Raw genomic sequence first — 13,438 nt, 5'->3', positions numbered from 1 at the left:
TACCCAAGAAACACAGTGGGGCCAGAGGGATGTTTGTTTTCAATGAAATTCTGCCAGTATAAAACTGATTTAAGTAAGAATACTTTTGACAGAAACTGATTTTCTGTGCTATTCCCATTCATGGATATTGTGCTTTTTGATCCTTATATAGTCTGCCCATTTTGCCTCAAACATCTTCTCCAATAACCATTTATAGCTTAACACTTCCAAAAGGATTCAAACTGCAAACTACAGTTTACATTTAATTGATTATTTTTAGCTTAGTCTATTTGTCTGGTACTCAAACATAGTCTTTGACCTTTTCCAGAGATTCTTTCATTTCATTAGCTTTAGAGCTAGAATCGTATTCCTTTCCCTCCAAATGATGGATGTAGTAGATTTTAAAGTTGACTCCAATCCATCACCCCTTCTTAGACACATGACAGGACCATGTAACTTTGCGGTAGTTTCCCACTTTGGGCAGGGCAATATGCCTGCCCCTTTGGCTCTGTGCTCAGCCAAGTGACTTTCTTTGGCAAAAGGGATATTAGCCGATGTGAGACCAGCAGAGGCTTGAATAAGTGCTGTGCGATTGTGCTTGGCTGCTCACTCTTATGTTTCGATCATGAGACTATGTCTGGGTTAACCTTCTGGAGGATGAGAAACACGTGGAGTGGTTGGAGTTAACCGTGCCTTCCCAACCAAGACCAACCTGGATCCCTCAACTTCCAGTCCACCCTCTTCAGTTAAGTGAGCCCAGCCAGGATCAACAGAACCTCCCAGATGGCCACTCAGACACATGGAAATAAAGGCATATTGTTCTAGGCCACAGAGATTTTGTGGTTGGTGATAGGTACACAGATACTTTGGTGATAGGTACCTGGCGCTATGAGCTATGGAAAGTAGATGTTTGTGCATGCCATTTTATTTATTTATTTATTTATTTATTTATTTATTTATTTATCTTAGTGAGAGGATGTTTGTGCATGAGCGGGGGAAGGGGCAGAGGGAGAGGGAGCCAAGAGTATCCTAAGCAGGCTCTGTGCTGAGCCCCAACATGGGACTCGATCTCATAATCCTGAGATCATGACCTAAGCTGATATCAAGAGTTAGACCCTTGGGGCGTCTGGGTGGCTCAGTCGTTAGGCGTCTGCCTTCGGCTCAGGGCGTGATCCCGGCGTTATGGGATCGAGCCCCGCATCAGGCTCCTCTGCTGGGAGACTGCTTCTTCTTCTCCCGCTCCCCCTGCTTGTGTTCCCTCTCTTGCTGGCTATGTCTCTCGGTCAAATAAATAAATAAAATCTTAAAAAAAAAAATAGTTAGACCCTTAACTGACTGAGCCACCCAGGTGTCCCCCTCATTTTTTCTTTTTTTTTTTTTTTTAATTTATGCCATCGAATACTGAAACATGTTAGAATACAGTGTCCCAAACAACACTGGGATTTTGTAAGCCTTTAGTAGGAAACATTTTGTTGCTATAGCTGCTGGGGTCACTTCTGTGTTTCGGGAGTATCTCTGGCCTAATCGAATACAGCATAATAATTTATTTATCTATAGCACACACTTGTGATGGCTTCTGTCTTCTAGGGAACAGTCTCATGCTCAGAGTTGAGGATAAAAGGACTCCTAAAGTCATGAATCTGGGTAAAAAGCCATCATACCTTTGGAAGCTACTTAATTATTAAGCATGTTCTGAGCATTTTGGTGTCTGGAACGAAATGTGATAGATATTGCCCACATGCTGTTAATAACCAAGTAGGGTTAAGTAAGTCTTAGGTACAAAACATGAAGAGGGAAAACAAATCCAATCGTTTTCAAACTATAAATATTATAGAAGCTGGGGAGTGAAGGTTGTTTCTGTAGTTAAGGAATGCTTTCAATTAGTTTTGTAATTGGATTCATTTTTGTTCCAGTGCAATTTTTGAAATATTGGTAAGATTCCTCCTGAATATGGAATTTCAGTGTTGTATAGAAAATCTTACATCGTACTTAATCCTGGCAGGTTAAAAAGAAGAACTACCACTCTACTTTGCAAAAGGAAGTAAGGATGGAAATTTGAAGAAACCAGAAACAAAAGTTATCCTTTTATTTGGCTGAATGGTAATGCCTTGTGTGAGACGGCAATTTGCTTTCTCACAGAAAGAGTCATCCCTCTACTTTCTAGGAGACCAGTTAAGCAGAGATGTCTGCCCAGCCCAGAAGAAAGATTTTTTTTTAATATTTTAAAAAAATTTTTTAACAATCTCCAGGGCTTTGCCTTGGAAGTGTCTGATCCTCTGCTAACTCCAGGCCTTTGAAGTTGAGAATTTTCTGTGTTTTAAAGGGTATCTAGTTTCATTCTTCAAGGAGCTCTCCGTTCAGAGAGTCTGTCATGCATTCTGTCTCACCTGGCTTTACAGTCAAANGTGAGACGGCAATTTGCTTTCTCACAGAAAGAGTCATCCCTCTACTTTCTAGGAGACCAGTTAAGCAGAGATGTCTGCCCAGCCCAGAAGAAAGATTTTTTAAAAATATTTAAAAAAATTTTTTTTTAACAATCTCCAGGGCTTTGCCTTGGAAGGGTCTGATCCTCTGCTAACTCCAGGCCTTTGAAGTTGAGAATTTTCTGTGTTTTAAAGGGTATCTAGTTTCATTCTTCAAGGAGCTCTCAGTTCAGAGAGTCTGTCATGCATTCTGTCCCACCTGGCTTTACAGTCAAATGAAACCATACTCGAGAAANGAGACCAGTTAAGCAGAGATGTCTGCCCAGCCCAGAAGAAAGATTTTTTTTTAATATTTTAAAAAAATTTTTTAACAATCTCCAGGGCTTTGCCTTGGAAGTGTCTGATCCTCTGCTAACTCCAGGCCTTTGAAGTTGAGAATTTTCTGTGTTTTAAAGGGTATCTAGTTTCATTCTTCAAGGAGCTCTCAGTTCAGAGAGTCTGTCATGCATTCTGTCCCACCTGGCTTTACAGTCAAATGAAACCATACTCGAGAAAAGATGATTCCTTTTTCCTCCCACAGGTGCACAGGCATGCCCTTGAGAATCAAATTATTGATGTCAGGCAGGGAAAAATGACTCCAAGTCAGAACCTGGGAATGAATGCCACTGTTCTATCCTGTGATCCTCAAGATCAGGGATGGGGGGGGAACCAAAATGAAAGCAGCTGCAAGCCCAGCCCTCTGCAGCCAGGAGGGGCTTCTCTAAAGCTCTGGTTACTTGGTGCGAAGAGCAATTTCTCTCCCAACACCAAGCTCCCATGCTGGCTTGCATTTGCATGTGTGAATAGCCCTCTTGGCTGGGTTCCCTAAACAAATGCAGCCAGGTATTTCGGAGACAAATTAGGCCTCTCCCTAACAGTGCTGTGTGCTGTTGTTGTTTTCTATTCAGGCAGTTATGGCCAGTGGTTAAGAACGAGCTACCATGAGAGACTATGGACTCTGGGAAACAAATGGAGGGTTTTAGATGGGAGGGGGGTGGGGGGATGGGCTAGCCTGGTGATGGGTATCAAGGAGGGCACGTATTGTGTGGAATGCTGGGTTTTATCAACAATGAATCATGGAACACTACATCAAAAACATCAAAATGAGGTACTGTATGGTGACTAACATAATAAAAAAATTAAAAAAAAAAGAATAAAGTTTCTGGAACCACACTTCTTGGATTTGAAATCTGGCTTTGTGGCTAATAGGCAAACTGAGGGAATCATTTTATGTCTCCATACCCAATTTTCTCATCTGTCAAATGAGGAGGGTAAAAGCACTCTTCTCAAAAGTTGCCCTGAGTATTAAAATGAACGTATTTAAAATGACTAAGTACTTGGTCAGAGCTACACATATGATGACTTTTACTCTAATTCATTTTGACAAATGGTTTTATTGTTGCTATATTTGTACTCATTTGCTGCCGCTAAATGAGAAGGTCATGCTAGGTTTTGGAATTTGTTGCTTCAAGTCTAAAATGAGATTGTTGTATCATATAAAGGAAGACCCCAGCTCTGTCATTCTAAGATGCACAGATATGAATGTGCATGTTTTATACTTTATATTAACAGTTCCGAAGTGCTTATATAATATTATAATCCTATGTAATTATCTTTTTCATTACCTAATATAAGATACATTAAGTGTATCAATCATTCATTGATATTTATTGAGCATCTATTCTACGTCGGACATTGTATTAGATGCTGGGATTCAGCAATCAAAACAACGAATATCCTTATACTTGTGGCAATCCATTCCAGTATTTTCCCCTTGGCCTGAAGCTGTGTCAAGTATTTGACAGGATACTTAGTAAGAAAGTATGGAACTAGGAACTAGGAGCCCAAATCTGGCAGTATGTTCAAGTTATTTGGGGGGTAATTTCCTATGAAGCATAATGAAGTTTTATAGAGATCCCAAAATGCAAAATTTAGAGTCTTAGGCCTCTTATTAAATTGCTAAAAATTGTCTTTTTTCCCCCTGCTAGTGGCCATAACATCCATAACTTTTAAACCAGAAGAGCCAAGTTTAGGCTTGCCAAGAACTCTTTAGGAAAGCTGAATACATGTATTAAATCAAAAAACAGAGAACTCCAGGTACAAACACCCCAAATGCAGGCCAGTTTATAGAAAGCCATGTTCAACTTCAGTACACATTTATTGTTATATATAAAAAAAATAATCTGTGGGGTTTTTAAAGATCGATTTATAAACCCTATTTGAAAACTGCTTATAGTATTTCTGTGTATAATGTAAAGGCATAAGCCAGGTTTGGGTTTATTTTAATTTTTAGCTGATTGTTGCTTTATTTTTTTTTAAGGTAAGGAGAGTATGGGGAAGTTACCCTTGAAAAAGTTGAGTTTGAAATGATTCTGATCTTTAAGAGGGATGGGGTTAAGCCATATAGTATTCCTGATGTTTGATTGTTTTGAACTTAAAGAACAATTTTATGTAGTTCAACGTAACATCATGTGCTAATGCTTTGAAAGGAAAGTAGTTCTACTTAATGTTTTAAAAGGAATGTGCAGTGAAGTTCTATAATACTGGAAATGTTTTACGTCTGGACTGCTCAATGTGATAGCCACTAACCAGCAGTGAAATGTATCTAGAGCAATGGAAGGGCTGAATTTTTAATTCTATTTTATTTCAATCAATTGAAATTTAAATAGTTACATGTAACTAGTGGCTACCTTATGAGACAACAAAATTTAGAGGTATAAATCAGAGAATTACCCACATCAATATGGAGTAGGAAGTTTTGTCACGACAATGAATGGAGTCATATATTTCTTATGGCAACCTTGTAAAAAAAAAAAAACAAACCTATTACCATCCCTATTTTTAAATAAGGAATCTGAAACAGAGAGGCAATTTGTTATTTGGTCTGGTTCATCCACATTTAGGGAAGGGTATAGAAATATCTGACTTTAGGTCATCAGGCAGATCATTGGAGACAAAGCAAGGAACAACCATGAGTAGCAGGAGGGGTAGTGTGTCTTCATCAGAACTTTTGAGAGATCACTGAAGTGATGTCTTGTCAAACGACTTTGAAGAAGTAATAGGCAGAGTAATAACCCCTCTCCCCAAAGATGTCTATGTCCTAATGCCCAGAACCTGTGAATGTTACCTTACGTGGTAAAAGGGACTTTGCAAAGGCAATTAAGTTACAGAGTTTGAGATGCGGAGGTTATCCATGTGGGCCCAATATGATCATGAGTCCTTATAAGTAGAAGAAAGAGAAAGAAGAGAATGAACCCAAGAGATGAAAGCATGAGAAAGACTCATCCCTGTATTACCGGCTTTGAAGGTGGGGCCACAAGACAAGGAATGTGGGTGGCCTCTAGAAGCTGGGAAAGGTGACAACGACAACAAATGGATTCTCTTCCAGAGCCTTCAAGGGAAACTACCCCTGTCAACACCGTGGTTTTCACCCAGTGAGACCCTTTCTGACTTTGAACTTCTGGACCCTCAAGGTAATACATTTCTGGTGCTTTAAACCATTAATTTTGAGGTAATCTGTTACAGCAGCCACAGGTGACTAGTGCAGAAGGCAACTAGAGTAGAAATGGGAAAAGGGGCTGTAAGTTGTTTTAATAAAGCAGATTAGAAGGACAAGTGGTCTGAACTTTAACAGTGGCAATGGCAATGGGGGGAAAAGAGAAGATATGAGATACAAAGAAATGAGAATCAACAGAAACGAAATCAAAAGTTAGGATTTAGACAAAAAGATGGACCACGTGTCCTAAAGGCTTTTCTCCTAAGGAAATGCTCCTTTCCTAAAATTTCTGTGTGGTCACCTAACGTGGCTCGATATGCGGAGGGAGGAGCTGGGATTTGGAGACCTCTCTGACATCAACTCGTAAAGGTCTTTAAAATCTTAGAGAGCTGCCCACACTTGGCCCCGCTTACCCCCCTTGGCTTTATTCTGCATGCCCCATATAAAGCGGCAGCTGCTGGCTGCATCAACATTGCTGTATTATGAAAATTATGGGGGATGTAATTTTTTTACAACACTTGGCAACACATTTCTGTCCAGGTGTTTGAGAAACTCAGAGCATAATTATGCCAGAGCAAGAGTAGATGAGAAGTTCAGTCAAGGAGACCAGATTGCTTTTTGTCAGGAGAGCCTGTCAAGACAGAGAGGCTGGTGTGGTGGAGAGATCGTGAGCTTTGTAGAAAATGCTGAATTTGCATACTGATTCCACCACTTAATTGTTCTGAGATATTGTACTAGGAGTTGTTAAGCTCCCTGAACCTCATTTTTGTCATTCGTTCACAGGGAGAGTCACATCTAACTTGGGGGTTGGCTGTACGGAATAAATGAGATTATAAATACAGTGCATCAGCCCGGAATGGAGGCTTAGTAAAGGCTGTATACAGAAGAAGGGCCCTAGTAAAGGTAGAAATTTTGTTACTGATCATGGTTTTTAAGAGCATTTCTTTTCTTTTCTTTTCTTTTTTTTTTAAAGATTTTATTTATTTATTTGACAGAGATAGAGACAGCCAGTGAGAGAGGGAACACAAGCAAGGGGGAGTGGGAGAGGAAGAAGCAGGCTCATAGCAGAGGAGCCTGACGTGGGGCTCGATCCCATAACGCCGGGATCACGCCCTGAGCCGAAGGCAGACGCTTAACCGCTGTGCCACCCAGGCGCCCCTAAGAGCGTTTCTTTTCTATCTTAAAAAAATAAGAATATGTTGNTCCCATAACGCCGGGATCACGCCCTGAGCCGAAGGCAGACGCTTAACCTCTGTGCCACCCAGGCGCCCCTAAGAGCATTTCTTTTCTATCTTAAAAAAATAAGAATATGTTGTATTGATCAAAAATATAAGCTGACAGCACATTTGCAATGAAATAAAACTTCTCACAAGATAGATGGGCATGACATCTAAATCCAGAAGTAATCATCAAAGTTGGGCTAATATAGGCTATTGATGGCAAACATAACTTTCATATCCCACATTTCTTCTGTTTTTCTACTAGGATAGTTTATATGTGGATTCATGATTTTATTGCCTTTTGCAGACTAATTTATTTACAGTAGAATATAGTGGGAGTCATTGGAGGAGGGAAATTTTTATATAGGATGTAATGAAGGAAGAAAGGAAAAAGGGAAAGAAAGGAGGGGGAGGCTGGAGGACAGAAAAGAGAGAGAAGATATAATGAGGGGGAGAAAGGAAAGAATTTTGGTAGATGTAATGAAAAAGTTTAGACAGGAAGAAAAGTTATAGAACATTTAGAGAAGAAATGCATAATTATTTATTCTGCCTCTTCACTACGCTTGGCATTAAGTAACACANTAGTGGGAGTCATTGGAGGAGGGAAATTTTTATATAGGATGTAATGAAGGAAGAAAGGAAAAAGGGAAAGAAGGGAGGGAGGACAGAAAAGAGAGAGAAGATATGATGAGGGGGAGAAAGGAAAGAATTTTGGTAGATGTAATGAAAAAGCTTAGACAGGAAGAAAAGTTATAGAACACTTAGAGAAGAAATGCATAATTATTTATTCTGCCTCTTCACTACGCTTGGCATTAAGTAACACATATAATGTGCTAATTAATTCATCTGCTTACTTATTCATGTGCTGGATATTTATTAAGAGTTCCTAGAAGCGAGGAATTTAGAAGTGAATAACACGGACTTCATCCTTACCATTATGGAATTTATAGCAGAGAGAAGCATCATCAGACCAAAACTTAACTTATTCAATCCTCATGACTACCTATTAATAAAATTGGTATTATTATTATTACTAATTTGCAGACATGGAAACATGGTTATGGTGAGCTAGTCAGTGACAGATCAGGATTCCATCTCTTTTTTGTTCACCTTCAAGTTAAGTTCTCATTGTTTCCATAAGAGCCAGTGCTGACTGGGGTAATAGAGCCAATGCAGGGTGTGTGTGTGTACGTGTGTGTGTGTGTGACTTTGAATGCTCATCCATTTTTTGAATAATGTGAAGAAGCCATTAAGTCCTTCTCTATGGTACTTGGAATACTGGCTGTCTTTTCTACTCTTCTTCAAGAAAAGAAATATCACAAGGAGGAAAGCTAGTGTTAGGAGTCTGGCACTCAGTAGGTACTCAGTAAATATATGTTTAATTATGTAGTTATATTAAACATATGATATAATTAAGTATATATTAATAATTAACCTATAATATACAATAATATATAATATTATACATTATACATTATATATTATTATATATTATAATATATAATACAATAATATATAATAATATATAATATACAATGTTAATATGTAATTATATAACAAATATAATACACTGCTTGAACACAAATATATACCCACCTTCCTACACAATCTACACTTACAGGATACTATAATTTATTACACAAATACTCAGGGAGCACACATTCTGCACTAGCCACTTGCTGGGTGGAAGTAACCTAAAAATTAAAAGGCCAAGAACCTAAACTCTAGTAGCTCTGCAAAGGATAGATGACAGGATATGAAAGAGATGATGAGAGACAGATTTGTAGCTAACTGTCATACAGTATGATATCACAGAATCATAAGGAATACAAGGGAATTAGTGCCAGAGATTTCGTTATGTTAAGGGAGGGATTTTGCTATGTTAAGGAAGAATAAGAAGAGGCAAAGTTAACAACTGGAATCAGGATGGCAGAATATTCGTTGTGTCTGGAAGTCAGCCCTACTAAGGAGAGACAGTCAGAGAGGGAAAGTGAACCTTGATTTGAAGAAGCTTGCTTGCAGCACTAAGGAGTGTGGATTTCATTTTTTAGTACCTACAATGAGTGCTCCTAGGATGCTTTAAGTAATGGGATTGCATGAACAATCCATATTCCACTGGTCACTTCCAATTAAATATGGTGGGTTAAAAACATGAGCTTAGCTTCTATCCTAAAACCCCACTAAAACACTAAAATCATAAAAAAGGGAATTCTTTTTAAAAATGAATAAATACACCAAGTCAACAAGGCTGATAGACGAGCATCGGTGATAGTGTTGGGGGCACTGGAAAGCAGATGTACAGTCGTAACTGACACAGCAGAGGACAAGGACCCTTATCTGCCCACTTGTCCAACAGTGGGAAAGCCATGGGCCCTATAATTTACTTCACACCCTCCTCACAACACTGGTATTGAAAATATAGTTAGAACAAAAACAGAAAAATTGCTTAAATTCTTCATCAGGAAGGCATTAGAATCTTGGGCTCTTGCCCAATGCCTCCTCCATTGTTGCAGAAAGCAAGATTTTTATTTCCTGGAAAGGATAAAATATCTGGCCTATGTCCTGGGGTACAACAAATACAGCTGTGGGTGGGACATGATACTAAGTAAAGGGGATTTAAGTGAAAGGCTCATACAGACTTGGTGACTTAAAGTCTCCCATACTAGGATTGTAGAGCACAGTCAGTAAGATTTATGACATACAGTCAAGAAAATGGAAAAGTTAGGGTGCCTGGGTGGCTCAGTCATTAAGCGTCTGCCTTCGGCCCGGGGCGTGATCCCCGGGTCCTGGGATTGAGCCTGCATTGGGCTCCCTGCTCCACTGGGAGCCTGCTTCTTCCTCTCCCATTCTCCCTCTTGTGTTCCCTCTCTTGCTGGCTGTCTCTCTCTCTGTNTAGAGCACAGTCAGTAAGATTTATGACATACAGTCAAGAAAATGGAAAAGTTAGGGTGCCTGGGTGGCTCAGTCATTAAGCGTCTGCCTTCGGCCCGGGGCGTGATCCCAGGGTCCTGGGATTGAGCCTGCATTGGGCTCCCTGCTCCACTGGGAGCCTGCTTCTTCCTCTCCCATTCTCCCTCTTGTGTTCCCTCTCTTGCTGGCTGTCTCTCTCTCTGTAAATAAATAAATAAAATCTTAAAAAAAAATGGAAAAGTCATCACATACATGGCAAGCTTAAGAGAAAGACCTAAGGGTCTCAACCAACTCGGCCCGGGGCCTGATCCCAGGGTCTGGGATTGAGCCTGCATTGGGCTCCCTGCTCCACGGGGAGCCTGCTTCTTCCTCTCCCATTCCCCCTCTTGTGTTCCCTCTCTTGCTGGCTGTCTCTCTCTCTGTCAAATAAATAAAATCTTANGGCCTGATCCCAGGGTCTGGGATTGAGCCTGCATTGGGCTCCCTGCTCCACGGGGAGCCTGCTTCTTCCTCTCCCATTCCCCCTCTTGTGTTCCCTCTCTTGCTGGCTGTCTCTCTCTCTGTCAAATAAATAAATAAAATCTTAAAAAAAAATGGAAAAGTCATCACATACATGGCAAGCTTAAGAGAAAGACCTAAGGGTCTCAACCAACACAAAACAAACAAACAGAAAGAACCCAATAGTCCCCTAGTCTTTTCACTTTATAGCCAAGACAGCAATAGAAAAAGGCCACCATGTGTGCTGAGCTTCCAATATCTGAATACTGGCCAACTCTCAAAGTTGAGTAAACAGCCAAAGATCTGCAGACATTCTAGAAAAACGTAGCTGTCTTCAAATTTTTCTCTTTCCTTCTTCATAAGAAATAGACCTTAAATTCGTGGACGACCTCCCTGGCAGCTAGGGGTAATGGTCTCATTTGTGAAATGTGTATAAATGTGACATGTGTTATATCTGCCTCATTCGCTTCGAAGGAAATTGCAACCCTGAAATTCCTCTCCCTTCCTCCTTCGGCAAGATAGAGCTCACACTTCTCTGGTGCATACGACTCAGCTTCAAGTGTGCAGACAAAGACAAAATTCTAGGTGATAACGGAAGGAATGGGAGTCCCTGAGTAACTCCTCAGAACAAAGCTATTTCATCAGCCTAGATTCCTCACTCCAGAACTATTTCTTTGCATTCTATATTCTTTCAGCCATAGTATTTTGGGATTTTTGTGTTTTAGCATCTGGTCCCTTACTGTAGTTAACACAACCTGAAATATAAAAGAAAGATGATTAACCAAACAGAAAAAACAAAAACAAAACCCAAAACAAAAAAAGTTAGAAAAAATGGAGTCTATCAAGGTTGGAGAAAAAAAAAATATCTGCAATATCCACAAACAGATAAGAAATTATACTGAAGTAAGCAATATTCAGAGAATAGGTAAAAGCTATTAGAAGTCAAACATATGAAAATTGAAACAATGAATTGCAAGATTTTTGAACTTAGTCCAGCTTACGCACAAAGATTAGCTGATTTGGGAAAAAACAAATGAACAAACAAAACTGAAGGAATCTCTCAGATTATATGATAAGACCCAAGAATGAAAATAATTAAATTAAAAAATGAGATCAGTTTAGGAAGTTGTGCAAATTCAGTTTCATATTGACCATTACAGGAGTTAGGGGCGCTAACCCATGCAGTCAAAATTCTATGTGTAACTTTGGATTCCCAAAAACCTTACTAATAGCCTATTGTTGTCTGGAAACCTTACCAATAAGACAATGAACACATATTTTGATGTATTATATACTGTATTTCTACAATACAGTAACCTAAAGAAAACAAAATGTTATTAAGAAAATCTTGAGGAGCATCTCAGTTCCTTCCACAGTTTGGCTATTGTGGACATTGCTGCTATAAACATTGGGGTATAGGTGCCCCTTCTTTTCACTACATCTGTATCTTTAGGGTAAATATCCAGTAGTGNTAGTGCAATTGCTGGGTCATAGGGTAGCTCTATTTTTCACTTGAGGAACCTTCATACTGTTTTCCAGAGTAGCTGTACCAGCTTACATGCCCACCAACAGTGTAATAGAGCCAAGATGTCCTTCAACAGATGAATGGATAAAGAAGATATGGTTCATATATACAGTGGAATATTATTCAGTCATCAGAAAGGATGAATAACTACCATTTACATTGACGTGGATGGAACTGGAAGGTATTATGCTAAGTGAAATAAGTCAATCAGAGGAAGACAATTATCATATGGTTTCACTCATATGTGGACTATAAGGAATAGCGTGGAGGACCATAGGGGAAGGGAGGGAAAACTGAATGGGTAGAAATCAGAGTGGGAGACAAACCATGAGAGAGTCTTGACTCTGAAAAACATACTGAGGGTGGTGGAAAGGGAGGAGGGTGGGGGGGATGGGGTAACTGGGTGATGGGCATTAAGGAGGGCACGTGATGTGATGAGCACTGGGTGTTACACGCAACTTATGAATCATTGAACACTGCATCTGAAACTAATGAGGATATGTTGGCTAATTGAATTTAAATTTTAAAAAATCAAAAGGAAGAGAAAATAAATTTACAGTACTATATGGCATTTATTTAAAAAACTTCCATGAGTACATGGAATTGCACAGTTCAAACACACGTTATCCAAGGATCCACTATAACAGGAATTCTGGAATGGAAGAATAGAGAAAGAAAAGAGGGGACAAAGTTATCACATAAATTAAAATTCAGAACCAAAGCACCAGTATTTTAAAAGAAACCACTTAGTCTCTAGGACAAGGCACACACCAAGTCATATCATTGTAAAAATTCAGTAATGAAATGCTGCGTGCTTCCAGGGAGAAAAGAAAGAAAGAAAAAGAAAAATGTCATATATAGAGAATCAAGGATTACATTCCAATTGAATTTTTCATAGCAATTCTGCTGTCTAGATGACAATGAAGGAATATACATTCAGAGCTCAGAGGAATATTGATTTCCTTTTGGGAATTCCAATCCTAGCTAAATAAGCAATGTAATGTGAAAGGATTAAAACCATTTTCATGATTCATGGCTTCATAATCCCTTTCCATGTATCTTTTCTTAAGAAGCTACACAAGGAAGGGCACCTGGGCNCCATTTTCATGATTCATGGCTTCATAATCCCTTTCCATGTATCTTTTCTTAAGAAGCTACACAAGGAAGGGCGCCTGGGCGGCTCAGTCATTAAGTGTCCGCCTTCGGCTCAGGTCATGATCCCAGGGTCCTGGAATTGAGCCCCGCATTGGGCTCCCTGCTCTGCTGGGAGCCTGCTTCTTCCTCTCCCACTCCCCCTGCTTGTGTTCCCTCTCTCGCTGGCTGTCTCTCTCTGTCAAATAAATAAATT

Source organism: Ailuropoda melanoleuca, chromosome 14 (genome assembly GCF_002007445.2).
Source record: "Ailuropoda melanoleuca isolate Jingjing chromosome 14, ASM200744v2, whole genome shotgun sequence".
Lineage (NCBI taxonomy): Eukaryota > Metazoa > Chordata > Mammalia > Carnivora > Ursidae > Ailuropoda > Ailuropoda melanoleuca.
Note: the sequence above shows the minus strand (reverse complement) of the source record.